This window comes from Eleutherodactylus coqui, chromosome 5 (assembly GCF_035609145.1).
Source record: "Eleutherodactylus coqui strain aEleCoq1 chromosome 5, aEleCoq1.hap1, whole genome shotgun sequence".
In the NCBI taxonomy this organism is placed as follows: Eukaryota; Metazoa; Chordata; class Amphibia; order Anura; family Eleutherodactylidae; genus Eleutherodactylus; species Eleutherodactylus coqui.
In genome coordinates, this window is record NC_089841.1 from 40798021 (window position 1) to 40819038 (window position 21018).

The 21018-nt window shown below is 56.5% G+C and overlaps 84 pseudogenes; all 84 read right to left on the reverse strand.

Annotated features, from left to right (window-relative positions):
- Nucleotides 1-4: 4 nt before the first annotated feature.
- Nucleotides 5-123, reverse strand: LOC136630364 (5S ribosomal RNA; annotated as a pseudogene).
- An 80-nt stretch (nucleotides 124-203) lies between these two features.
- Nucleotides 204-322, reverse strand: LOC136631085 (5S ribosomal RNA; annotated as a pseudogene).
- Nucleotides 323-402: 80 nt separating this feature from the next.
- LOC136629901 (5S ribosomal RNA) lies at nucleotides 403-521 on the reverse strand (annotated as a pseudogene).
- Nucleotides 522-800: 279 nt separating this feature from the next.
- LOC136629793 (5S ribosomal RNA) lies at nucleotides 801-919 on the reverse strand (annotated as a pseudogene).
- Nucleotides 920-999: 80 nt separating this feature from the next.
- Nucleotides 1000-1118, reverse strand: LOC136631086 (5S ribosomal RNA; annotated as a pseudogene).
- Nucleotides 1119-1397: 279 nt separating this feature from the next.
- On the reverse strand, nucleotides 1398-1516 carry LOC136629794 (5S ribosomal RNA; annotated as a pseudogene).
- An 80-nt stretch (nucleotides 1517-1596) lies between these two features.
- On the reverse strand, nucleotides 1597-1715 carry LOC136631087 (5S ribosomal RNA; annotated as a pseudogene).
- An 80-nt stretch (nucleotides 1716-1795) lies between these two features.
- Nucleotides 1796-1914, reverse strand: LOC136630682 (5S ribosomal RNA; annotated as a pseudogene).
- Nucleotides 1915-1994: 80 nt separating this feature from the next.
- On the reverse strand, nucleotides 1995-2113 carry LOC136631088 (5S ribosomal RNA; annotated as a pseudogene).
- Nucleotides 2114-2193: 80 nt separating this feature from the next.
- Nucleotides 2194-2311, reverse strand: LOC136630040 (5S ribosomal RNA; annotated as a pseudogene).
- Nucleotides 2312-2590: 279 nt separating this feature from the next.
- LOC136630298 (5S ribosomal RNA) lies at nucleotides 2591-2709 on the reverse strand (annotated as a pseudogene).
- An 80-nt stretch (nucleotides 2710-2789) lies between these two features.
- LOC136630818 (5S ribosomal RNA) lies at nucleotides 2790-2908 on the reverse strand (annotated as a pseudogene).
- An 80-nt stretch (nucleotides 2909-2988) lies between these two features.
- On the reverse strand, nucleotides 2989-3107 carry LOC136630532 (5S ribosomal RNA; annotated as a pseudogene).
- Nucleotides 3108-3385: 278 nt separating this feature from the next.
- Nucleotides 3386-3504, reverse strand: LOC136629953 (5S ribosomal RNA; annotated as a pseudogene).
- Nucleotides 3505-3584: 80 nt separating this feature from the next.
- LOC136631089 (5S ribosomal RNA) lies at nucleotides 3585-3703 on the reverse strand (annotated as a pseudogene).
- An 80-nt stretch (nucleotides 3704-3783) lies between these two features.
- LOC136630573 (5S ribosomal RNA) lies at nucleotides 3784-3902 on the reverse strand (annotated as a pseudogene).
- Nucleotides 3903-3982: 80 nt separating this feature from the next.
- Nucleotides 3983-4101, reverse strand: LOC136630365 (5S ribosomal RNA; annotated as a pseudogene).
- Nucleotides 4102-4181: 80 nt separating this feature from the next.
- Nucleotides 4182-4300, reverse strand: LOC136631090 (5S ribosomal RNA; annotated as a pseudogene).
- Nucleotides 4301-4380: 80 nt separating this feature from the next.
- Nucleotides 4381-4499, reverse strand: LOC136629902 (5S ribosomal RNA; annotated as a pseudogene).
- Nucleotides 4500-4778: 279 nt separating this feature from the next.
- Nucleotides 4779-4897, reverse strand: LOC136630229 (5S ribosomal RNA; annotated as a pseudogene).
- A 279-nt stretch (nucleotides 4898-5176) lies between these two features.
- On the reverse strand, nucleotides 5177-5295 carry LOC136629795 (5S ribosomal RNA; annotated as a pseudogene).
- An 80-nt stretch (nucleotides 5296-5375) lies between these two features.
- LOC136629904 (5S ribosomal RNA) lies at nucleotides 5376-5494 on the reverse strand (annotated as a pseudogene).
- A 279-nt stretch (nucleotides 5495-5773) lies between these two features.
- On the reverse strand, nucleotides 5774-5892 carry LOC136631091 (5S ribosomal RNA; annotated as a pseudogene).
- An 80-nt stretch (nucleotides 5893-5972) lies between these two features.
- Nucleotides 5973-6091, reverse strand: LOC136629954 (5S ribosomal RNA; annotated as a pseudogene).
- Nucleotides 6092-6171: 80 nt separating this feature from the next.
- On the reverse strand, nucleotides 6172-6290 carry LOC136631092 (5S ribosomal RNA; annotated as a pseudogene).
- An 80-nt stretch (nucleotides 6291-6370) lies between these two features.
- On the reverse strand, nucleotides 6371-6489 carry LOC136630825 (5S ribosomal RNA; annotated as a pseudogene).
- Nucleotides 6490-6768: 279 nt separating this feature from the next.
- Nucleotides 6769-6887, reverse strand: LOC136629905 (5S ribosomal RNA; annotated as a pseudogene).
- A 279-nt stretch (nucleotides 6888-7166) lies between these two features.
- LOC136629796 (5S ribosomal RNA) lies at nucleotides 7167-7285 on the reverse strand (annotated as a pseudogene).
- Nucleotides 7286-7365: 80 nt separating this feature from the next.
- LOC136631093 (5S ribosomal RNA) lies at nucleotides 7366-7484 on the reverse strand (annotated as a pseudogene).
- Nucleotides 7485-7564: 80 nt separating this feature from the next.
- On the reverse strand, nucleotides 7565-7683 carry LOC136630826 (5S ribosomal RNA; annotated as a pseudogene).
- An 80-nt stretch (nucleotides 7684-7763) lies between these two features.
- On the reverse strand, nucleotides 7764-7882 carry LOC136629817 (5S ribosomal RNA; annotated as a pseudogene).
- An 80-nt stretch (nucleotides 7883-7962) lies between these two features.
- On the reverse strand, nucleotides 7963-8081 carry LOC136630194 (5S ribosomal RNA; annotated as a pseudogene).
- An 80-nt stretch (nucleotides 8082-8161) lies between these two features.
- On the reverse strand, nucleotides 8162-8280 carry LOC136630533 (5S ribosomal RNA; annotated as a pseudogene).
- An 80-nt stretch (nucleotides 8281-8360) lies between these two features.
- On the reverse strand, nucleotides 8361-8479 carry LOC136631094 (5S ribosomal RNA; annotated as a pseudogene).
- An 80-nt stretch (nucleotides 8480-8559) lies between these two features.
- LOC136630534 (5S ribosomal RNA) lies at nucleotides 8560-8678 on the reverse strand (annotated as a pseudogene).
- An 80-nt stretch (nucleotides 8679-8758) lies between these two features.
- On the reverse strand, nucleotides 8759-8877 carry LOC136630195 (5S ribosomal RNA; annotated as a pseudogene).
- Nucleotides 8878-8957: 80 nt separating this feature from the next.
- Nucleotides 8958-9076, reverse strand: LOC136629955 (5S ribosomal RNA; annotated as a pseudogene).
- Nucleotides 9077-9156: 80 nt separating this feature from the next.
- LOC136631096 (5S ribosomal RNA) lies at nucleotides 9157-9275 on the reverse strand (annotated as a pseudogene).
- An 80-nt stretch (nucleotides 9276-9355) lies between these two features.
- Nucleotides 9356-9474, reverse strand: LOC136630828 (5S ribosomal RNA; annotated as a pseudogene).
- Nucleotides 9475-9753: 279 nt separating this feature from the next.
- LOC136629906 (5S ribosomal RNA) lies at nucleotides 9754-9872 on the reverse strand (annotated as a pseudogene).
- Nucleotides 9873-10151: 279 nt separating this feature from the next.
- LOC136629797 (5S ribosomal RNA) lies at nucleotides 10152-10270 on the reverse strand (annotated as a pseudogene).
- An 80-nt stretch (nucleotides 10271-10350) lies between these two features.
- On the reverse strand, nucleotides 10351-10469 carry LOC136631097 (5S ribosomal RNA; annotated as a pseudogene).
- An 80-nt stretch (nucleotides 10470-10549) lies between these two features.
- On the reverse strand, nucleotides 10550-10668 carry LOC136630829 (5S ribosomal RNA; annotated as a pseudogene).
- An 80-nt stretch (nucleotides 10669-10748) lies between these two features.
- On the reverse strand, nucleotides 10749-10867 carry LOC136630535 (5S ribosomal RNA; annotated as a pseudogene).
- Nucleotides 10868-10947: 80 nt separating this feature from the next.
- Nucleotides 10948-11066, reverse strand: LOC136630196 (5S ribosomal RNA; annotated as a pseudogene).
- Nucleotides 11067-11146: 80 nt separating this feature from the next.
- Nucleotides 11147-11265, reverse strand: LOC136630623 (5S ribosomal RNA; annotated as a pseudogene).
- An 80-nt stretch (nucleotides 11266-11345) lies between these two features.
- LOC136630262 (5S ribosomal RNA) lies at nucleotides 11346-11464 on the reverse strand (annotated as a pseudogene).
- Nucleotides 11465-11544: 80 nt separating this feature from the next.
- Nucleotides 11545-11663, reverse strand: LOC136630455 (5S ribosomal RNA; annotated as a pseudogene).
- Nucleotides 11664-11942: 279 nt separating this feature from the next.
- On the reverse strand, nucleotides 11943-12061 carry LOC136631098 (5S ribosomal RNA; annotated as a pseudogene).
- Nucleotides 12062-12141: 80 nt separating this feature from the next.
- On the reverse strand, nucleotides 12142-12260 carry LOC136629907 (5S ribosomal RNA; annotated as a pseudogene).
- A 279-nt stretch (nucleotides 12261-12539) lies between these two features.
- LOC136629908 (5S ribosomal RNA) lies at nucleotides 12540-12658 on the reverse strand (annotated as a pseudogene).
- A 279-nt stretch (nucleotides 12659-12937) lies between these two features.
- LOC136629798 (5S ribosomal RNA) lies at nucleotides 12938-13056 on the reverse strand (annotated as a pseudogene).
- An 80-nt stretch (nucleotides 13057-13136) lies between these two features.
- Nucleotides 13137-13255, reverse strand: LOC136631099 (5S ribosomal RNA; annotated as a pseudogene).
- Nucleotides 13256-13335: 80 nt separating this feature from the next.
- On the reverse strand, nucleotides 13336-13454 carry LOC136630830 (5S ribosomal RNA; annotated as a pseudogene).
- Nucleotides 13455-13534: 80 nt separating this feature from the next.
- Nucleotides 13535-13653, reverse strand: LOC136631100 (5S ribosomal RNA; annotated as a pseudogene).
- An 80-nt stretch (nucleotides 13654-13733) lies between these two features.
- Nucleotides 13734-13852, reverse strand: LOC136629909 (5S ribosomal RNA; annotated as a pseudogene).
- A 279-nt stretch (nucleotides 13853-14131) lies between these two features.
- On the reverse strand, nucleotides 14132-14250 carry LOC136630197 (5S ribosomal RNA; annotated as a pseudogene).
- An 80-nt stretch (nucleotides 14251-14330) lies between these two features.
- On the reverse strand, nucleotides 14331-14449 carry LOC136630633 (5S ribosomal RNA; annotated as a pseudogene).
- An 80-nt stretch (nucleotides 14450-14529) lies between these two features.
- Nucleotides 14530-14648, reverse strand: LOC136630013 (5S ribosomal RNA; annotated as a pseudogene).
- Nucleotides 14649-14728: 80 nt separating this feature from the next.
- Nucleotides 14729-14847, reverse strand: LOC136630198 (5S ribosomal RNA; annotated as a pseudogene).
- Nucleotides 14848-15126: 279 nt separating this feature from the next.
- On the reverse strand, nucleotides 15127-15245 carry LOC136631102 (5S ribosomal RNA; annotated as a pseudogene).
- Nucleotides 15246-15524: 279 nt separating this feature from the next.
- On the reverse strand, nucleotides 15525-15643 carry LOC136630841 (5S ribosomal RNA; annotated as a pseudogene).
- A 279-nt stretch (nucleotides 15644-15922) lies between these two features.
- LOC136629545 (5S ribosomal RNA) lies at nucleotides 15923-16041 on the reverse strand (annotated as a pseudogene).
- An 80-nt stretch (nucleotides 16042-16121) lies between these two features.
- On the reverse strand, nucleotides 16122-16240 carry LOC136630770 (5S ribosomal RNA; annotated as a pseudogene).
- An 80-nt stretch (nucleotides 16241-16320) lies between these two features.
- Nucleotides 16321-16439, reverse strand: LOC136631103 (5S ribosomal RNA; annotated as a pseudogene).
- An 80-nt stretch (nucleotides 16440-16519) lies between these two features.
- Nucleotides 16520-16638, reverse strand: LOC136630634 (5S ribosomal RNA; annotated as a pseudogene).
- An 80-nt stretch (nucleotides 16639-16718) lies between these two features.
- LOC136630536 (5S ribosomal RNA) lies at nucleotides 16719-16837 on the reverse strand (annotated as a pseudogene).
- An 80-nt stretch (nucleotides 16838-16917) lies between these two features.
- On the reverse strand, nucleotides 16918-17036 carry LOC136630199 (5S ribosomal RNA; annotated as a pseudogene).
- A 279-nt stretch (nucleotides 17037-17315) lies between these two features.
- On the reverse strand, nucleotides 17316-17434 carry LOC136631104 (5S ribosomal RNA; annotated as a pseudogene).
- A 279-nt stretch (nucleotides 17435-17713) lies between these two features.
- LOC136631105 (5S ribosomal RNA) lies at nucleotides 17714-17832 on the reverse strand (annotated as a pseudogene).
- An 80-nt stretch (nucleotides 17833-17912) lies between these two features.
- On the reverse strand, nucleotides 17913-18031 carry LOC136629910 (5S ribosomal RNA; annotated as a pseudogene).
- Nucleotides 18032-18111: 80 nt separating this feature from the next.
- LOC136631106 (5S ribosomal RNA) lies at nucleotides 18112-18230 on the reverse strand (annotated as a pseudogene).
- Nucleotides 18231-18310: 80 nt separating this feature from the next.
- Nucleotides 18311-18429, reverse strand: LOC136629911 (5S ribosomal RNA; annotated as a pseudogene).
- Nucleotides 18430-18708: 279 nt separating this feature from the next.
- LOC136629557 (5S ribosomal RNA) lies at nucleotides 18709-18827 on the reverse strand (annotated as a pseudogene).
- Nucleotides 18828-18907: 80 nt separating this feature from the next.
- Nucleotides 18908-19026, reverse strand: LOC136630781 (5S ribosomal RNA; annotated as a pseudogene).
- Nucleotides 19027-19106: 80 nt separating this feature from the next.
- Nucleotides 19107-19225, reverse strand: LOC136629873 (5S ribosomal RNA; annotated as a pseudogene).
- An 80-nt stretch (nucleotides 19226-19305) lies between these two features.
- On the reverse strand, nucleotides 19306-19424 carry LOC136630635 (5S ribosomal RNA; annotated as a pseudogene).
- An 80-nt stretch (nucleotides 19425-19504) lies between these two features.
- LOC136630537 (5S ribosomal RNA) lies at nucleotides 19505-19623 on the reverse strand (annotated as a pseudogene).
- An 80-nt stretch (nucleotides 19624-19703) lies between these two features.
- On the reverse strand, nucleotides 19704-19822 carry LOC136630201 (5S ribosomal RNA; annotated as a pseudogene).
- Nucleotides 19823-20101: 279 nt separating this feature from the next.
- On the reverse strand, nucleotides 20102-20220 carry LOC136631108 (5S ribosomal RNA; annotated as a pseudogene).
- An 80-nt stretch (nucleotides 20221-20300) lies between these two features.
- Nucleotides 20301-20419, reverse strand: LOC136631109 (5S ribosomal RNA; annotated as a pseudogene).
- An 80-nt stretch (nucleotides 20420-20499) lies between these two features.
- On the reverse strand, nucleotides 20500-20618 carry LOC136630636 (5S ribosomal RNA; annotated as a pseudogene).
- An 80-nt stretch (nucleotides 20619-20698) lies between these two features.
- On the reverse strand, nucleotides 20699-20817 carry LOC136630538 (5S ribosomal RNA; annotated as a pseudogene).
- An 80-nt stretch (nucleotides 20818-20897) lies between these two features.
- Nucleotides 20898-21016, reverse strand: LOC136630203 (5S ribosomal RNA; annotated as a pseudogene).
- Nucleotides 21017-21018: the final 2 nt, after the last annotated feature.

Genomic DNA, 21018 nt, shown 5'->3' on the forward strand with positions numbered 1-21018 from the left:
TAAAAGTCAACGGGACCTGGGATTCCCAGCCGGTCACCCATACTGGTACTTGCCAGGCCTCAAGCGGGCTGGCGGCCGCGATCTGACGAGAGCAGGCACATTCAGCTTAGAATGCCCGTTGACAGCTCCTCCTCCTTTCCTATGGGCTTTCTGCAGTGCGAACGCACCTCCGAAAAGGAAAGAAACCTACTCATGGCCTTAAAAGTCAACGGGACCTGGGATTCCCAGCCGGTCACCCATACTGGTACTTGCCAGGCCTCAAGCTGGCTGGCGGCCGCGATCTGACGAGAGCAGGCACATTCAGCTTAGAATGCCCGTTGACAGCTCCTCCTCCTTTCCTATGGGCTTTCTGCAGTGCGAACGCACCTCCGAAAAGGAAAGAAACCTACTCACGGCCTTAAAAGTCAACGGGACCTGGGATTCCCAGCCGGTCACCCATACTGGTACTTGCCAGGCCTCAAGCTGGCTGGCGGCCGCGATCCGACGAGAGCAGGCACATTCAGCTTAGAATGCCCGTTGACAGCTCCTCCTCCTTTCCTATGGGCTTTCTGCAGTGCGAACGCACCTCCGAAAAGGAAAGAAACCTACTCACGGACTTAAAAGTCAACGGGACCTGGGATTCCCAGCCATTCACCCATACTGGTACTTGCCAGGCCTCAAGCTGGCTGGCGGCCGCGATCTGACGAGAGCAGGCACATTCAGCTTAGAATGCCCGTTGACAGCTCCTCCTCCTTTCCTATGGGCTTTCTGCAGTGCGAACGCACCTCCGAAAAGGAAAGAAACCTACTCACGGCCTTAAAAGTCAACAGGACCTGGGATTCCCAGCCGGTCACCCATACTGGTACTTGCCAGGCCTCAAGCTGGCTGGCGGCCGCGATCTGACGAGAGCAGGCACATTCAGCTTAGAATGCCCGTTGACAGCTCCTCCTCCTTTCCTATGGGCTTTCTGCAGTGCGAACGCACCTCCGAAAAGGAAAGAAACCTACTCACGGCCTTAAAAGTCAACGGGACCTGGGATTCCCAGCCGGTCACCCATACTGGTACTTGCCAGGCCTCAAGCTGGCTGGCGGCCGCGATCTGACGAGAGCAGGCACATTCAGCTTAGAATGCCCGTTGACAGCTCCTCCTCCTTTCCTATGGGCTTTCTGCAGTGCGAACGCACCTCCGAAAAGGAAAGAAACCTACTCACGGCCTTAAAAGTCAACGGGACCTGGGATTCCCAGCCGGTCACCCATACTGGCACTTGCCAGGCCTCAAGCGGGCTGGCGGCCGCGATCTGACGAGAGCAGGCACATTCAGCTTAGAATGCCCGTTGACAGCTCCTCCTCCTTTCCTATGGGCTTTCTGCAGTGCGAACGCACCTCCGAAAAGGAAAGAAACCTACTCACGGCCTTAAAAGTCAACAGGACCTGGGATTCCCAGCCGGTCACCCATACTGGTACTTGCCAGGCCTCAAGCTGGCTGGCGGCCGCGATCTGACGAGAGCAGGCACATTCAGCTTAGAATGCCCGTTGACAGCTCCTCCTCCTTTCCTATGGGCTTTCTGCAGTGCGAACGCACCTCCGAAAAGGAAAGAAACCTACTCACGGCCTTAAAAGTCAACGGGACCTGGGATTCCCAGCCGGTCACCCATACTGGTACTTGCCAGGCCTCAAGCTGGCTGGCGGCCGCGATCTGACGAGAGCAGGCACATTCAGCTTAGAATGCCCGTTGACAGCTCCTCCTCCTTTCCTATGGGCTTTCTGCAGTGCGAACGCACCTCCGAAAAGGAAAGAAACCTACTCACGGCCTTAAAAGTCAACGGGACCTGGGATTCCCAGCCGGTCACCCATACTGGTACTTGCCAGGCCTCAAGCGGGCTGGCGGCCGCGATCCGACGAGAGCAGGCACATTCAGCTTAGAATGCCCGTTGACAGCTCCTCCTCCTTTCCTATGGGCTTTCTGCAGTGCGAACGCACCTCCGAAAAGGAAAGAAACCTACTCACGGCCTTAAAAGTCAACGGGACCTGGGATTCCCAGCCGGTCACCCATACTGGTACTTGCCAGGCCTCAAGCTGGCTGGCGGCCGCGATCTGACGAGAGCAGGCACATTCAGCTTAGAATGCCCGTTGACAGCTCCTCCTCCTTTCCTATGGGCTTTCTGCAGTGCGAACGCACCTCCGAAAAGGAAAGAAACCTACTCACGGCCTTAAAAGTCAACGGGACCTGGGATTCCCAGCCGGTCACCCATACTGGTACTTGCCAGGCCTCAAGCTGCTGGCGGCCGCGATCCGACGAGAGCAGGCACATTCAGCTTAGAATGCCCGTTGACAGCTCCTCCTCCTTTCCTATGGGCTTTCTGCAGTGCGAACGCACCTCCGAAAAGGAAAGAAACCTACTCACGGCCTTAAAAGTCAACGGGACCTGGGATTCCCAGCCGGTCACGAATACTGGTACTTGCCAGGCCTCAAGCTGGCTGGCAGCCGCGATCTGACGAGAGCAGGCACATTCAGCTTAGAAAGCCCGTTGACAGCTCCTCCTCCTTTCCTATGGGCTTTCTGCAGTGCGAACGCACCTCCGAAACGGAAAGAAACCTACTCACGGCCTTAAAAGTCAATGGGACCTGGGATTCCCAGCCGGTCACCCATACTGGTACTTGCCAGGCCTCAAGCTGGCTGGCGGCCGCGATCTGACGAGAGCAGGCACATTCAGCTTAGAATGCCCGTTGACAGCTCCTCCTCCTTTCCTATGGGCTTTCTGCAGTGCGAACGCACCTCCGAAACGGAAAGAAACCTACTCACGGCCTTAAAAGTCAACGGGACCTGGGATTCCCAGCCGGTCACCCATACTGGCACTTGCCAGGCCTCAAGCTGGCTGGCGGCCGCGATCCGACGAGAGCAGGCACATTCAGCTTAGAATGCCCGTTGACAGCTCCTCCTCCTTTCCTATGGGCTTTCTGCAGTGCGAACGCACCTCCGAAACGGAAAGAAACCTACTCACGGCCTTAAAAGTCAACGGGACCTGGGATTCCCAGCCGGTCACCCATACTGGTACTTGCCAGGCCTCAAGCTGGCTGGCGGCCGCGATCTGACGAGAGCAGGCACATTCAGCTTAGAATGCCTGTTGACAGCTCCTCCTCCTTTCCTATGGGCTTTCTGCAGTGCGAACGCACCTCCGAAAAGGAAAGAAACCTACTCACGGCCTTAAAAGTCAACGGACCTGGGATTCCCAGCCGGTCACCCATACTGGCACTTGCCAGGCCTCAAGCTGGCTGGCGGCCACGATCTGACGAGAGCAGGCACATTCAGCTTAGAATGCCCGTTGACAGCTCCTCCTCCTTTCCTATGGGCTTTCTGCAGTGCGAACGCACCTCCGAAAAGGAAAGAAACCTACTCACGGCCTTAAAAGTCAACGGGACCTGGGATTCCCAGCCGGTCACCCATACTGGTACTTGCCAGGCCTCAAGCTGGCTGGCGGCGGCGATCTGACGAGAGCAGGCACATTCAGCTTAGAATGCCCGTTGACAGCTCCTCCTCCTTTCCTATGGGCTTTCTGCAGTGCGAACGCACCTCCGAAAAGGAAAGAAACCTACTCACGGACTTAAAAGTCAACGGGACCTGGGATTCCCAGCCGGTCACCCATACTGGTACTTGCCAGGCCTCAAGCTGGCTGGCGGCCGCGATCTGACGAGAGCAGGCACATTCAGCTTAGAATGCCCGTTGACAGCTCCTCCTCCTTTCCTATGGGCTTTCTGCAGTGCGAACGCACCTCCGAAAAGGAAAGAAACCTACTCACGGCCTTAAAAGTCAACGGGACCTGGGATTCCCAGCCGGTCACCCATACTGGTACTTGCCAGGCCTCAAGCTGGCTGGCAGCCGCGATCTGACAAGAGCAGGCACATTCAGCTTAGAATGCCCGTTGACAGCTCCTCCTCCTTTCCTATGGGCTTTCTGCAGTGCGAACGCACCTCCGAAAAGGAAAGAAACCTACTCACGGCCTTAAAAGTCAACGGGACCTGGGATTCCCAGCCGGTCACCCATACTGGTACTTGCCAGGCCTCAAGCGGGCTGGCGGCCGCGATCTGACGAGAGCAGGCACATTCAGCTTAGAATGCCCGTTGACAGCTCCTCCTCCTTTCCTATGGGCTTTCTGCAGTGCGAACGCACCTCCGAAAAGGAAAGAAACCTACTCATGGCCTTAAAAGTCAACGGGACCTGGGATTCCCAGCCGGTCACCCATACTGGTACTTGCCAGGCCTCAAGCTGGCTGGCGGCCGCGATCTGACGAGAGCAGGCACATTCAGCTTAGAATGCCCGTTGACAGCTCCTCCTCCTTTCCTATGGGCTTTCTGCAGTGCGAACGCACCTCCGAAAAGGAAAGAAACCTACTCACGGCCTTAAAAGTCAACGGGACCTGGGATTCCCAGCCGGTCACCCATACTGGTACTTGCCAGGCCTCAAGCTGGCTGGCGGCCGCGATCCGACGAGAGCAGGCACATTCAGCTTAGAATGCCCGTTGACAGCTCCTCCTCCTTTCCTATGGGCTTTCTGCAGTGCGAACGCACCTCCGAAAATGAAAGAAACCTACTCACGGCCTTAAAAGTCAACGGGACCTGGGATTCCCAGCCAGTCACGAATACTGGTACTTGCCAGGCCTCAAGCTGGCTGGCAGCCGCGATCTGACGAGAGCAGGCACATTCAGCTTAGAAAGCCCGTTGACAGCTCCTCCTCCTTTCCTATGGGCTTTCTGCAGTGCGAACGCACCTCCGAAACGGAAAGAAACCTACTCACGGCCTTAAAAGTCAACGGGACCTGGGATTCCCAGCCGGTCACCCATACTGGTACTTGCCAGGCCTCAAGCTGGCTGGCGGCCGCGATCCGACGAGAGCAGGCACATTCAGCTTAGAATGCCCATTGACAGCTCCTCCTCCTTTCCTATGGGCTTTCTGCAGTGCGAACGCACCTCCGAAAAGGAAAGAAACCTACTCACGGACTTAAAAGTCAACGGGACCTGGGATTCCCAGCCATTCACCCATACTGGTACTTGCCAGGCCTCAAGCTGGCTGGCGGCCGCGATCTGACGAGAGCAGGCACATTCAGCTTAGAATGCCCGTTGACAGCTCCTCCTCCTTTCCTATGGGCTTTCTGCAGTGCGAACGCACCTCCGAAAAGGAAAGAAACCTACTCACGGCCTTAAAAGTCAACAGGACCTGGGATTCCCAGCCGGTCACCCATACTGGTACTTGCCAGGCCTCAAGCTGGCTGGCGGCCGCGATCTGACGAGAGCAGGCACATTCAGCTTAGAATGCCCGTTGACAGCTCCTCCTCCTTTCCTATGGGCTTTCTGCAGTGCGAACGCACCTCCGAAAAGGAAAGAAACCTACTCACGGCCTTAAAAGTCAACGGGACCTGGGATTCCCAGCCGGTCACCCATACTGGTACTTGCCAGGCCTCAAGCTGGCTGGCGGCCGCGATCCGACGAGAGCAGGCACATTCAGCTTAGAATGCCCGTTGACAGCTCCTCCTCCTTTCCTATGGGCTTTCTGCAGTGCGAACGCACCTCCGAAAAGGAAAGAAACCTACTCACGGCCTTAAAAGTCAACAGGACCTGGGATTCCCAGCCGGTCACGAATACTGGTACTTGCCAGGCCTCAAGCTGGCTGGCAGCCGCGATCTGACGAGAGCAGGCACATTCAGCTTAGAAAGCCCGTTGACAGCTCCTCCTCCTTTCCTATGGGCTTTCTGCAGTGCGAACGCACCTCCGAAAAGGAAAGAAACCTACTCACGGCCTTAAAAGTCAACGGGACCTGGGATTCCCAGCCGGTCACCCATACTGGTACTTGCCAGGCCTCAAGCTGGCTGGCGGCCGCGATCTGACGAGAGCAGGCACATTCAGCTTAGAATGCCCGTTGACAGCTCCTCCTCCTTTCCTATGGGCTTTCTGCAGTGCGAACGCACCTCCGAAAAGGAAAGAAACCTACTCACGGCCTTAAAAGTCAACGGGACCTGGGATTCCCAGCCGGTCACCCATACTGGTACTTGCCAGGCCTCAAGCTGGCTGGCGGCGGCGATCTGACGAGAGCAGGCACATTCAGCTTAGAATGCCCGTTGACAGCTCCTCCTCCTTTCCTATGGGCTTTCTGCAGTGCGAACGCACCTCCGAAAAGGAAAGAAACCTACTCACGGCCTTAAAAGTCAACGGGACCTGGGATTCCCAGCCGGTCACCCATACTGGTACTTGCCAGGCCTCAAGCTGGCTGGCGGCCGCGATCTGACGAGAGCAGGCACATTCAGCTTAGAATGCCCGTTGACAGCTCCTCCTCCTTTCCTATGGGCTTTCTGCAGTGCGAACGCACCTCCGAAAAGGAAAGAAACCTACTCACGGCCTTAAAAGTCAACGGGACCTGGGATTCCCAACCGGTCACCCATACTGGTACTTGCCAGGCCTCAAGCGGGCTGGCGGCCGCGATCCGACGAGAGCAGGCACATTCAGCTTAGAATGCCCGTTGACAGCTCCTCCTCCTTTCCTATGGGCTTTCTGCAGTGCGAACGCACCTCCGAAAAGGAAAGAAACCTACTCACGGCCTTAAAAGTCAACGGGACCTGGGATTCCCAGCCAGTCACGAATACTGGTACTTGCCAGGCCTCAAGCTGGCTGGCAGCCGCGATCTGACGAGAGCAGGCACATTCAGCTTAGAAAGCCCGTTGACAGCTCCTCCTCCTTTCCTATGGGCTTTCTGCAGTGCGAACGCACCTCCGAAACGGAAAGAAACCTACTCACGGCCTTAAAAGTCAACGGGACCTGGGATTCCCAGCCGGTCACCCATACTGGTACTTGCCAGGCCTCAAGCTGGCTGGCGGCCGCGATCCGACGAGAGCAGGCACATTCAGCTTAGAATGCCCGTTGACAGCTCCTCCTCCTTTCCTATGGGCTTTCTGCAGTGCGAACGCACCTCCGAAAAGGAAAGAAACCTACTCACGGACTTAAAAGTCAACGGGACCTGGGATTCCCAGCCATTCACCCATACTGGTACTTGCCAGGCCTCAAGCTGGCTGGCGGCCGCGATCTGACGAGAGCAGGCACATTCAGCTTAGAATGCCCGTTGACAGCTCCTCCTCCTTTCCTATGGGCTTTCTGCAGTGCGAACGCACCTCCGAAAAGGAAAGAAACCTACTCACGGCCTTAAAAGTCAACAGGACCTGGGATTCCCAGCCGGTCACCCATACTGGTACTTGCCAGGCCTCAAGCTGGCTGGCGGCCGCGATCTGACGAGAGCAGGCACATTCAGCTTAGAATGCCCGTTGACAGCTCCTCCTCCTTTCCTATGGGCTTTCTGCAGTGCGAACGCACCTCCGAAAAGGAAAGAAACCTACTCACGGCCTTAAAAGTCAACGGGACCTGGGATTCCCAGCCGGTCACCCATACTGGTACTTGCCAGGCCTCAAGCTGGCTGGCGGCCGCGATCTGACGAGAGCAGGCACATTCAGCTTAGAATGCCCGTTGACAGCTCCTCCTCCTTTCCTATGGGCTTTCTGCAGTGCGAACGCACCTCCGAAAAGGAAAGAAACCTACTCACGGCCTTAAAAGTCAACGGGACCTGGGATTCCCAACCGGTCACCCATACTGGTACTTGCCAGGCCTCAAGCGGGCTGGCGGCCGCGATCCGACGAGAGCAGGCACATTCAGCTTAGAATGCCCGTTGACAGCTCCTCCTCCTTTCCTATGGGCTTTCTGCAGTGCGAACGCACCTCCGAAAAGGAAAGAAACCTACTCACGGCCTTAAAAGTCAACAGGACCTGGGATTCCCAGCCGGTCACCCATACTGGTACTTGCCAGGCCTCAAGCTGGCTGGCGGCCGCGATCTGACGAGAGCAGGCACATTCAGCTTAGAATGCCTGTTGACAGCTCCTCCTCCTTTCCTATGGGCTTTCTGCAGTGCGAACGCACCTCCGAAAAGGAAAGAAACCTACTCACGGCCTTAAAAGTCAACGGGACCTGGGATTCCCAGCCGGTCACCCATACTGGTACTTGCCAGGCCTCAAGCTGGCTGGCGGCCACGATCTGACGAGAGCAGGCACATTCAGCTTAGAATGCCCGTTGACAGCTCCTCCTCCTTTCCTATGGGCTTTCTGCAGTGCGAACGCACCTCCGAAAAGGAAAGAAACCTACTCACGGCCTTAAAAGTCAACGGGACCTGGGATTCCCAGCCGGTCACCCATACTGGTACTTGCCAGGCCTCAAGCTGGCTGGCGGCCGCGATCTGACGAGAGCAGGCACATTCAGCTTAGAATGCCTGTTGACAGCTCCTCCTCCTTTCCTATGGGCTTTCTGCAGTGCGAACGCACCTCCGAAAAGGAAAGAAACCTACTCACGGCCTTAAAAGTCAACGGGACCTGGGATTCCCAGCCGGTCACCCATACTGGTACTTGCCAGGCCTCAAGCTGGCTGGCGGCCGCGATCTGACGAGAGCAGGCACATTCAGCTTAGAATGCCCGTTGACAGCTCCTCCTCCTTTCCTATGGGCTTTCTGCAGTGCGAACGCACCTCCGAAAAGGAAAGAAACCTACTCACGGCCTTAAAAGTCAACGGGACCTGGGATTCCCAGCCGGTCACCCATACTGGTACTTGCCAGGCCTCAAGCTGGCTGGCGGCCGCGATCTGACGAGAGCAGGCACATTCAGCTTAGAATGCCTGTTGACAGCTCCTCCTCCTTTCCTATGGGCTTTCTGCAGTGCGAACGCACCTCCGAAAAGGAAAGAAACCTACTCACGGCCTTAAAAGTCAACGGGACCTGGGATTCCCAGCCGGTCACCCATACTGGTACTTGCCAGGCCTCAAGCTGGCTGGCGGCCACGATCTGACGAGAGCAGGCACATTCAGCTTAGAATGCCCGTTGACAGCTCCTCCTCCTTTCCTATGGGCTTTCTGCAGTGCGAACGCACCTCCGAAAAGGAAAGAAACCTACTCACGGCCTTAAAAGTCAACGGGACCTGGGATTCCCAGCCGGTCACCCATACTGGTACTTGCCAGGCCTCAAGCTGGCTGGCGGCGGCGATCTGACGAGAGCAGGCACATTCAGCTTAGAATGCCCGTTGACAGCTCCTCCTCCTTTCCTATGGGCTTTCTGCAGTGCGAACGCACCTCCGAAAAGGAAAGAAACCTACTCACGGCCTTAAAAGTCAACGGGACCTGGGATTCCCAGCCGGTCACCCATACTGGTACTTGCCAGGCCTCAAGCTGGCTGGCGGCCGCGATCTGACGAGAGCAGGCACATTCAGCTTAGAATGCCCGTTGACAGCTCCTCCTCCTTTCCTATGGGCTTTCTGCAGTGCGAACGCACCTCCGAAAAGGAAAGAAACCTACTCACGGCCTTAAAAGTCAACGGGACCTGGGATTCCCAACCGGTCACCCATACTGGTACTTGCCAGGCCTCAAGCGGGCTGGCGGCCGCGATCCGACGAGAGCAGGCACATTCAGCTTAGAATGCCCGTTGACAGCTCCTCCTCCTTTCCTATGGGCTTTCTGCAGTGCGAACGCACCTCCGAAAAGGAAAGAAACCTACTCACGGCCTTAAAAGTCAACGGGACCTGGGATTCCCAGCCAGTCACGAATACTGGTACTTGCCAGGCCTCAAGCTGGCTGGCAGCCGCGATCTGACGAGAGCAGGCACATTCAGCTTAGAAAGCCCGTTGACAGCTCCTCCTCCTTTCCTATGGGCTTTCTGCAGTGCGAACGCACCTCCGAAACGGAAAGAAACCTACTCACGGCCTTAAAAGTCAACGGGACCTGGGATTCCCAGCCGGTCACCCATACTGGTACTTGCCAGGCCTCAAGCTGGCTGGCGGCCGCGATCCGACGAGAGCAGGCACATTCAGCTTAGAATGCCCGTTGACAGCTCCTCCTCCTTTCCTATGGGCTTTCTGCAGTGCGAACGCACCTCCGAAAAGGAAAGAAACCTACTCACGGACTTAAAAGTCAACGGGACCTGGGATTCCCAGCCATTCACCCATACTGGTACTTGCCAGGCCTCAAGCTGGCTGGCGGCCGCGATCTGACGAGAGCAGGCACATTCAGCTTAGAATGCCCGTTGACAGCTCCTCCTCCTTTCCTATGGGCTTTCTGCAGTGCGAACGCACCTCCGAAAAGGAAAGAAACCTACTCACGGCCTTAAAAGTCAACAGGACCTGGGATTCCCAGCCGGTCACCCATACTGGTACTTGCCAGGCCTCAAGCTGGCTGGCGGCCGCGATCTGACGAGAGCAGGCACATTCAGCTTAGAATGCCCGTTGACAGCTCCTCCTCCTTTCCTATGGGCTTTCTGCAGTGCGAACGCACCTCCGAAAAGGAAAGAAACCTACTCACGGCCTTAAAAGTCAACGGGACCTGGGATTCCCAGCCGGTCACCCATACTGGTACTTGCCAGGCCTCAAGCTGGCTGGCGGCCGCGATCTGACGAGAGCAGGCACATTCAGCTTAGAATGCCCGTTGACAGCTCCTCCTCCTTTCCTATGGGCTTTCTGCAGTGCGAACGCACCTCCGAAAAGGAAAGAAACCTACTCACGGCCTTAAAAGTCAACGGGACCTGGGATTCCCAACCGGTCACCCATACTGGTACTTGCCAGGCCTCAAGCGGGCTGGCGGCCGCGATCCGACGAGAGCAGGCACATTCAGCTTAGAATGCCCGTTGACAGCTCCTCCTCCTTTCCTATGGGCTTTCTGCAGTGCGAACGCACCTCCGAAAAGGAAAGAAACCTACTCACGGCCTTAAAAGTCAACGGGACCTGGGATTCCCAGCCGGTCACCCATACTGGTACTTGCCAGGCCTCAAGCTGGCTGGCGGCCGCGATCTGACGAGAGCAGGCACATTCAGCTTAGAATGCCTGTTGACAGCTCCTCCTCCTTTCCTATGGGCTTTCTGCAGTGCGAACGCACCTCCGAAAAGGAAAGAAACCTACTCACGGCCTTAAAAGTCAACGGGACCTGGGATTCCCAGCCGGTCACCCATACTGGTACTTGCCAGGCCTCAAGCTGGCTGGCGGCCACGATCTGACGAGAGCAGGCACATTCAGCTTAGAATGCCCGTTGACAGCTCCTCCTCCTTTCCTATGGGCTTTCTGCAGTGCGAACGCACCTCCGAAAAGGAAAGAAACCTACTCACGGCCTTAAAAGTCAACGGGACCTGGGATTCCCAGCCGGTCACCCATACTGGTACTTGCCAGGCCTCAAGCTGGCTGGCGGTGGCGATCTGACGAGAGCAGGCACATTCAGCTTAGAATGCCCGTTGACAGCTCCTCCTCCTTTCCTATGGGCTTTCTGCAGTGCGAACGCACCTCCGAAAAGGAAAGAAACCTACTCACGGACTTAAAAGTCAACGGGACCTGGGATTCCCAGCCGGTCACCCATACTGGTACTTACCAGGCCTCAAGCTGGCTGGCGGCCGCGATCTGACGAGAGCAGGCACATTCAGCTTAGAATGCCCGTTGACAGCTCCTCCTCCTTTCCTATGGGCTTTCTGCAGTGCGAACGCACCTCCGAAAAGGAAAGAAACCTACTCACGGCCTTAAAAGTCAACGGGACCTGGGATTCCCAGCCGGTCACCCATACTGGTACTTGCCAGGCCTCAAGCTGGCTGGCGGCCGCGATCTGACAAGAGCAGGCACATTCAGCTTAGAATGCCCGTTGACAGCTCCTCCTCCTTTCCTATGGGCTTTCTGCAGTGCGAACGCACCTCCGAAAAGGAAAGAAACCTACTCACGGCCTTAAAAGTCAACGGGACCTGGGATTCCCAGCCGGTCACCCATACTGGTACTTGCCAGGCCTCAAGCGGGCTGGCGGCCGCGATCTGACGAGAGCAGGCACATTCAGCTTAGAATGCCTGTTGACAGCTCCTCCTCCTTTCCTATGGGCTTTCTGCAGTGCGAACGCACCTCCGAAAAGGAAAGAAACCTACTCATGGCCTTAAAAGTCAACGGGACCTGGGATTCCCAGCCGGTCACCCATACTGGTACTTGCCAGGCCTCAAGCTGGCTGGCGGCCGCGATCTGACGAGAGCAGGCACATTCAGCTTAGAATGCCCGTTGACAGCTCCTCCTCCTTTCCTATGGGCTTTCTGCAGTGCGAACGCACCTCCGAAAAGGAAAGAAACCTACTCACGGCCTTAAAAGTCAACGGGACCTGGGATTCCCAGCCGGTCACCCATACTGGTACTTGCCAGGCCTCAAGCTGGCTGGCGGCCGCGATCCGACGAGAGCAGGCACATTCAGCTTAGAATGCCCGTTGACAGCTCCTCCTCCTTTCCTATGGGCTTTCTGCAGTGCGAACGCACCTCCGAAAAGGAAAGAAACCTACTCACGGCCTTAAAAGTCAACGGGACCTGGGATTCCCAGCCAGTCACGAATACTGGTACTTGCCAGGCCTCAAGCTGGCTGGCAGCCGCGATCTGACGAGAGCAGGCACATTCAGCTTAGAAAGCCCGTTGACAGCTCCTCCTCCTTTCCTATGGGCTTTCTGCAGTGCGAACGCACCTCCGAAACGGAAAGAAACCTACTCACGGCCTTAAAAGTCAACGGGACCTGGGATTCCCAGCCGGTCACCCATACTGGTACTTGCCAGGCCTCAAGCTGGCTGGCGGCCGCGATCCGACGAGAGCAGGCACATTCAGCTTAGAATGCCCGTTGACAGCTCCTCCTCCTTTCCTATGGGCTTTCTGCAGTGCGAACGCACCTCCGAAAAGGAAAGAAACCTACTCACGGACTTAAAAGTCAACGGGACCTGGGATTCCCAGCCATTCACCCATACTGGTACTTGCCAGGCCTCAAGCTGGCTGGCGGCCGCGATCTGACGAGAGCAGGCACATTCAGCTTAGAATGCCCGTTGACAGCTCCTCCTCCTTTCCTATGGGCTTTCTGCAGTGCGAACGCACCTCCGAAAAGGAAAGAAACCTACTCACGGCCTTAAAAGTCAACAGGACCTGGGATTCCCAGCCGGTCACCCATACTGGTACTTGCCAGGCCTCAAGCTGGCTGGCGGCCGCGATCTGACGAGAGCAGGCACATTCAGCTTAGAATGCCCGTTGACAGCTCCTCCTCCTTTCCTATGGGCTTTCTGCAGTGCGAACGCACCTCCGAAAAGGAAAGAAACCTACTCACGGCCTTAAAAGTCAACGGGACCTGGGATTCCCAGCCGGTCACCCATACTGGTACTTGCCAGGCCTCAAGCTGGCTGGCGGCCGCGATCTGACGAGAGCAGGCACATTCAGCTTAGAATGCCCGTTGACAGCTCCTCCTCCTTTCCTATGGGCTTTCTGCAGTGCGAACGCACCTCCGAAAAGGAAAGAAACCTACTCACGGCCTTAAAAGTCAACGGGACCTGGGATTCCCAACCGGTCACCCATACTGGTACTTGCCAGGCCTCAAGCGGGCTGGCGGCCGCGATCCGACGAGAGCAGGCACATTCAGCTTAGAATGCCCGTTGACAGCTCCTCCTCCTTTCCTATGGGCTTTCTGCAGTGCGAACGCACCTCCGAAAAGGAAAGAAACCTACTCACGGCCTTAAAAGTCAACGGGACCTGGGATTCCCAGCCGGTCACCCATACTGGTACTTGCCAGGCCTCAAGCTGGCTGGCGGCCGCGATCTGACGAGAGCAGGCACATTCAGCTTAGAATGCCCGTTGACAGCTCCTCCTCCTTTCCTATGGGCTTTCTGCAGTGCGAACGCACCTCCGAAAAGGAAAGAAACCTACTCACGGCCTTAAAAGTCAACGGGACCTGGGATTCCCAGCCGGTCACCCATACTGGTACTTGCCAGGCCTCAAGCTGGCTGGCGGCCGCGATCCGACGAGAGCAGGCACATTCAGCTTAGAATGCCCGTTGACAGCTCCTCCTCCTTTCCTATGGGCTTTCTGCAGTGCGAACGCACCTCCGAAAAGGAAAGAAACCTACTCACGGCCTTAAAAGTCAACGGGACCTGCTATTCCCAGCCGGTCACGAATACTGGTACTTGCCAGGCCTCAAGCTGGCTGGCAGCCGCGATCTGACGAGAGCAGGCACATTCAGCTTAGAAAGCCCGTTGACAGCTCCTCCTCCTTTCCTATGGGCTTTCTGCAGTGCGAACGCACCTCCGAAAAGGAAAGAAACCTACTCACGGCCTTAAAAGTCAACGGGACCTGGGATTCCCAGCCGGTCACCCATACTGGTACTTGCCAGGCCTCAAGCTGGCTGGCGGCCACGATCTGACGAGAGCAGGCACATTCAGCTTAGAATGCCCGTTGACAGCTCCTCCTCCTTTCCTATGGGCTTTCTGCAGTGCGAACGCACCTCCGAAAAGGAAAGAAACCTACTCACGGCCTTAAAAGTCAACGGGACCTGGGATTCCCAGCCGGTCACCCATACTGGTACTTGCCAGGCCTCAAGCTGGCTGGCGGCCGCGATCTGACGAGAGCAGGCACATTCAGCTTAGAATGCCAGTTGACAGCTCCTCCTCCTTTCCTATGGGCTTTCTGCAGTGCGAACGCACCTCCGAAAAGGAAAGAAACCTACTCACGGCCTTAAAAGTCAACGGGACCTGGGATTCCCAGCCGGTCACCCATACTGGTACTTGCCAGGCCTCAAGCTGGCTGGCGGCTGCGATCTGACGAGAGCAGGCACATTCAGCTTAGAATGCCTGTTGACAGCTCCTCCTCCTTTCCTATGGGCTTTCTGCAGTGCGAACGCACCTCCGAAAAGGAAAGAAACCTACTCACGGCCTTAAAAGTCAACGGGACCTGGGATTCCCAGCCGGTCACCCATACTGGTACTTGCCAGGCCTCAAGCTGGCTGGCGGCCACGATCTGACGAGAGCAGGCACATTCAGCTTAGAATGCCCGTTGACAGCTCCTCCTCCTTTCCTATGGGCTTTCTGCAGTGCGAACGCACCTCCGAAAAGGAAAGAAACCTACTCACGGCCTTAAAAGTCAACGGGACCTGGGATTCCCAGCCGGTCACCCATACTGGCACTTGCCAGGCCTCAAGCGGGCTGGCGGCCGCGATCTGACGAGAGCAGGCACATTCAGCTTAGAATACCCGTTGACAGCTCCTCCTCCTTTCCTATGGGCTTTCTGCAGTGCGAACGCACCTCCGAAAAGGAAAGAAACCTACTCACGGCCTTAAAAGTCAACGGGACCTGGGATTCCCAGCCGGTCACCCATACTGGTACTTGCCAGGCCTCAAGCTGGCTGGCGGCCGCGATCTGACGAGAGCAGGCACATTCAGCTTAGAATGCCCGTTGACAGCTCCTCCTCCTTTCCTATGGGCTTTCTGCAGTGCGAACGCACCTCCGAAAAGGAAAGAAACCTACTCACGGCCTTAAAAGTCAACGGGACCTGGGATTGCCAGACGGTCACCCATACTGGTACTTGCCAGGCCTCAAGCTGGCTGGCGGCCGCGATCCGACGAGAGCAGGCACATTCAGCTTAGAATGCCCATTGACAGCTCCTCCTCCTTTCCTATGGGCTTTCTGCAGTGCGAACGCACCTCCGAAAAGGAAAGAAACCTACTCACGGCCTTAAAAGTCAACGGGACCTGGGATTGCCAGACGGTCACCCATACTGGTACTTGCCAGGCCTCAAGCTGGCTGGCGGCCGCGATCCGACGAGAGCAGGCACATTCAGCTTAGAATGCCCGTTGACAGCTCCTCCTCCTTTCCTATGGGCTTTCTGCAGTGCGAACGCACCTCCGAAAAGGAAAGAAACCTACTCACGGCCTTAAAAGTCAACGGGACCTGGGATTCCCAGCCGGTCACGAATACTGGTACTTGCCAGACCTCAAGCTGGCTGGCAGCCGCGATCTGACGAGAGCAGGCACATTCAGCTTAGAAAGCCCGTTGACAGCTCCTCCTCCTTTCCTATGGGCTTTCTGCAGTGCGAACGCACCTCCGAAACGGAAAGAAACCTACTCACGGCCTTAAAAGTCAACGGGACCTGGGATTCCCAGCCGGTCACCCATACTGGTACTTGCCAGGCCTCAAGCTGGCTAGCGGCCGCGATCTGACGAGAGCAGGCACATTCAGCTTAGAATGCCCGTTGACAGCTCCTCCTCCTTTCCTATGGGCTTTCTGCAGTGCGAACGCACCTCCGAAATGGAAAGAAACCTACTCACGGCCTTAAAAGTCAACGGGACCTGGGATTCCCAGCTGGTCACCCATACTGGTACTTGCCAGGCCTCAAGCTGGCTGGCGGCCGCGATCTGACGAGAGCAGGCACATTCAGCTTAGAATGCCCGTTGACAGCTCCTCCTCCTTTCCTATGGGCTTTCTGCAGTGCGAACGCACCTCCGAAAAGGAAAGAAACCTACTCACGGCCTTAAAAGTCAACGGGACCTGGGATTCCCAGCCGGTCACCCATACTGGTACTTGCCAGGCCTCAAGCTGGCTGGCGGCCGCGATCTGACGAGAGCAGGCACATTCAGCTTAGAATGCCCGTTGACAGCTCCTCCTCCTTTCCTATGGGCTTTCTGCAGTGCGAACGCACCTCCGAAAAGGAAAGAAACCTACTCACGGCCTTAAAAGTCAACGGGACCTGGGATTCCCAGCCGGTCACCCATACTGGTACTTGCCAGGCCTCAAGCTGGCTGGCGGCCGCGATCTGACGAGAGCAGGCACATTCAGCTTAGAATGCCAGTTGACAGCTCCTCCTCCTTTCCTATGGGCTTTCTGCAGTGCGAACGCACCTCCGAAAAGGAAAGAAACCTACTCACGGCCTTAAAAGTCAACGGGACCTGGGATTCCCAGCCGGTCACCCATACTGGTACTTGCCAGGCCTCAAGCTGGCTGGCGGCCGCGATCTGACGAGAGCAGGCACATTCAGCTTAGAATGCCTGTTGACAGCTCCTCCTCCTTTCCTATGGGCTTTCTGCAGTGCGAACGCACCTCCGAAAAGGAAAGAAACCTACTCACGGCCTTAAAAGTCAACGGGACCTGGGATTCCCAGCCGGTCACCCATACTGGTACTTGCCAGGCCTCAAGCTGGCTGGCGGCCACGATCTGACGAGAGCAGGCACATTCAGCTTAGAATGCCCGTTGACAGCTCCTCCTCCTTTCCTATGGGCTTTCTGCAGTGCGAACGCACCTCCGAAAAGGAAAGAAACCTACTCACGGCCTTAAAAGTCAACGGGACCTGGGATTCCCAGCCGGTCACCCATACTGGCACTTGCCAGGCCTCAAGCGGGCTGGCGGCCGCGATCTGACGAGAGCAGGCACATTCAGCTTAGAATACCCGTTGACAGCTCCTCCTCCTTTCCTATGGGCTTTCTGCAGTGCGAACGCACCTCCGAAAAGGAAAGAAACCTACTCACGGCCTTAAAAGTCAACGGGACCTGGGATTCCCAGCCGGTCACCCATACTGGTACTTGCCAGGCCTCAAGCTGGCTGGCGGCCGCGATCTGACGAGAGCAGGCACATTCAGCTTAGAATGCCCGTTGACAGCTCCTCCTCCTTTCCTATGGGCTTTCTGCAGTGCGAACGCACCTCCGAAAAGGAAAGAAACCTACTCACGGCCTTAAAAGTCAACGGGACCTGGGATTCCCAGCCGGTCACCCATACTGGCACTTGCCAGGCCTCAAGCGGGCTGGCGGCCGCGATCTGACGAGAGCAGGCACATTCAGCTTAGAATACCCGTTGACAGCTCCTCCTCCTTTCCTATGGGCTTTCTGCAGTGCGAACGCACCTCCGAAAAGGAAAGAAACCTACTCACGGCCTTAAAAGTCAACGGGACCTGGGATTCCCAGCCGGTCACCCATACTGGTACTTGCCAGGCCTCAAGCTGGCTGGCGGCCGCGATCTGACGAGAGCAGGCACATTCAGCTTAGAATGCCCGTTGACAGCTCCTCCTCCTTTCCTATGGGCTTTCTGCAGTGCGAACGCACCTCCGAAAAGGAAAGAAACCTACTCACGGCCTTAAAAGTCAACGGGACCTGGGATTCCCAGCCGGTCACCCATACTGGTACTTGCCAGGCCTCAAGCTGGCTGGCGGCCGCGATCCGACGAGAGCAGGCACATTCAGCTTAGAATGCCCGTTGACAGCTCCTCCTCCTTTCCTATGGGCTTTCTGCAGTGCGAACGCACCTCCGAAAAGGAAAGAAACCTACTCACGGCCTTAAAAGTCAACGGGACCTGGGATTCCCAGCCGGTCACCCATACTGGTACTTGCCAGGCCTCAAGCTGGCTGGCGGCCGCGATCTGACGAGAGCAGGCACATTCAGCTTAGAATGCCCGTTGACAGCTCCTCCTCCTTTCCTATGGGCTTTCTGCAGTGCGAACGCACCTCCGAAAAGGAAAGAAACCTACTCACGGCCTTAAAAGTCAACGGGACCTGGGATTCCCAGCCGGTCACCCATACTGGTACTTGCCAGGCCTCAAGCTGGCTGGCGGCCGCGATCCGACGAGAGCAGGCACATTCAGCTTAGAATGCCCGTTGACAGCTCCTCCTCCTTTCCTATGGGCTTTCTGCAGTGCGAACGCACCTCCGAAAAGGAAAGAAACCTACTCACGGCCTTAAAAGTCAACGGGACCTGGGATTCCCAGCCGGTCACGAATACTGGTACTTGCCAGACCTCAAGCTGGCTGGCAGCCGCGATCTGACGAGAGCAGGCACATTCAGCTTAGAAAGCCCGTTGACAGCTCCTCCTCCTTTCCTATGGGCTTTCTGCAGTGCGAACGCACCTCCGAAACGGAAAGAAACCTACTCACGGCCTTAAAAGTCAACGGGACCTGGGATTCCCAGCCGGTCACCCATACTGGTACTTGCCAGGCCTCAAGCTGGCTAGCGGCCGCGATCTGACGAGAGCAGGCACATTCAGCTTAGAATGCCCGTTGACAGCTCCTCCTCCTTTCCTATGGGCTTTCTGCAGTGCGAACGCACCTCCGAAATGGAAAGAAACCTACTCACGGCCTTAAAAGTCAACGGGACCTGGGATTCCCAGCTGGTCACCCATACTGGTACTTGCCAGGCCTCAAGCTGGCTGGCGGCCGCGATCTGACGAGAGCAGGCACATTCAGCTTAGAATGCCCGTTGACAGCTCCTCCTCCTTTCCTATGGGCTTTCTGCAGTGCGAACGCACCTCCGAAAAGGAAAGAAACCTACTCACGGCCTTAAAAGTCAACGGGACCTGGGATTCCCAGCCGGTCACCCATACTGGTACTTGCCAGGCCTCAAGCTGGCTGGCGGCCGCGATCTGACGAGAGCAGGCACATTCAGCTTAGAATACCCGTTGACAGCTCCTCCTCCTTTCCTATGGGCTTTCTGCAGTGCGAACGCACCTCCGAAAAGGAAAGAAACCTACTCACGGCCTTAAAAGTCAACGGGACCTGGGATTCCCAGCCGGTCACCCATACTGGTACTTGCCAGGCCTCAAGCTGGCTGGCGGCCGCGATCTGACGAGAGCAGGCACATTCAGCTTAGAATGCCAGTTGACAGCTCCTCCTCCTTTCCTATGGGCTTTCTGCAGTGCGAACGCACCTCCGAAAAGGAAAGAAACCTACTCACGGCCTTAAAAGTCAACGGGACCTGGGATTCCCAGCCGGTCACCCATACTGGTACTTGCCAGGCCTCAAGCTGGCTGGCGGCCGCGATCTGACGAGAGCAGGCACATTCAGCTTAGAATGCCTGTTGACAGCTCCTCCTCCTTTCCTATGGGCTTTCTGCAGTGCGAACGCACCTCCGAAAAGGAAAGAAACCTACTCACGGCCTTAAAAGTCAACGGGACCTGGGATTCCCAGCCGGTCACCCATACTGGTACTTGCCAGGCCTCAAGCTGGCTGGCGGCCACGATCTGACGAGAGCAGGCACATTCAGCTTAGAATGCCCGTTGACAGCTCCTCCTCCTTTCCTATGGGCTTTCTGCAGTGCGAACGCACCTCCGAAAAGGAAAGAAACCTACTCACGGCCTTAAAAGTCAACGGGACCTGGGATTCCCAGCCGGTCACCCATACTGGCACTTGCCAGGCCTCAAGCGGGCTGGCGGCCGCGATCTGACGAGAGCAGGCACATTCAGCTTAGAATACCCGTTGACAGCTCCTCCTCCTTTCCTATGGGCTTTCTGCAGTGCGAACGCACCTCCGAAAAGGAAAGAAACCTACTCACGGCCTTAAAAGTCAACGGGACCTGGGATTCCCAGCCGGTCACCCATACTGGTACTTGCCAGGCCTCAAGCTGGCTGGCGGCCGCGATCTGACGAGAGCAGGCACATTCAGCTTAGAATGCCCGTTGACAGCTCCTCCTCCTTTCCTATGGGCTTTCTGCAGTGCGAACGCACCTCCGAAAAGGAAAGAAACCTACTCACGGCCTTAAAAGTCAACGGGACCTGGGATTCCCAGCCGGTCACCCATACTGGTACTTGCCAGGCCTCAAGCTGGCTGGCGGCCGCGATCTGACGAGAGCAGGCACATTCAGCTTAGAATGCCCGTTGACAGCTCCTCCTCCTTTCCTATGGGCTTTCTGCAGTGCGAACGCACCTCCGAAAAGGAAAGAAACCTACTCACGGCCTTAAAAGTCAACGGGACCTGGGATTCCCAGCCGGTCACCCATACTGGTACTTGCCAGGCCTCAAGCTGGCTGGCGGCCGCGATCTGACGAGAGCAGGCACATTCAGCTTAGAATGCCAGTTGACAGCTCCTCCTCCTTTCCTATGGGCTTTCTGCAGTGCGAACGCACCTCCGAAAAGGAAAGAAACCTACTCACGGCCTTAAAAGTCAACGGGACCTGGGATTCCCAGCCGGTCACCCATACTGGTACTTGCCAGGCCTCAAGCTGGCTGGCGGCCGCGATCTGACGAGAGCAGGCACATTCAGCTTAGAATGCCTGTTGACAGCTCCTCCTCCTTTCCTATGGGCTTTCTGCAGTGCGAACGCACCTCCGAAAAGGAAAGAAACCTACTCACGGCCTTAAAAGTCAACGGGACCTGGGATTCCCAGCCGGTCACCCATACTGGTACTTGCCAGGCCTCAAGCTGGCTGGCGGCCACGATCTGACGAGAGCAGGCACATTCAGCTTAGAATGCCCGTTGACAG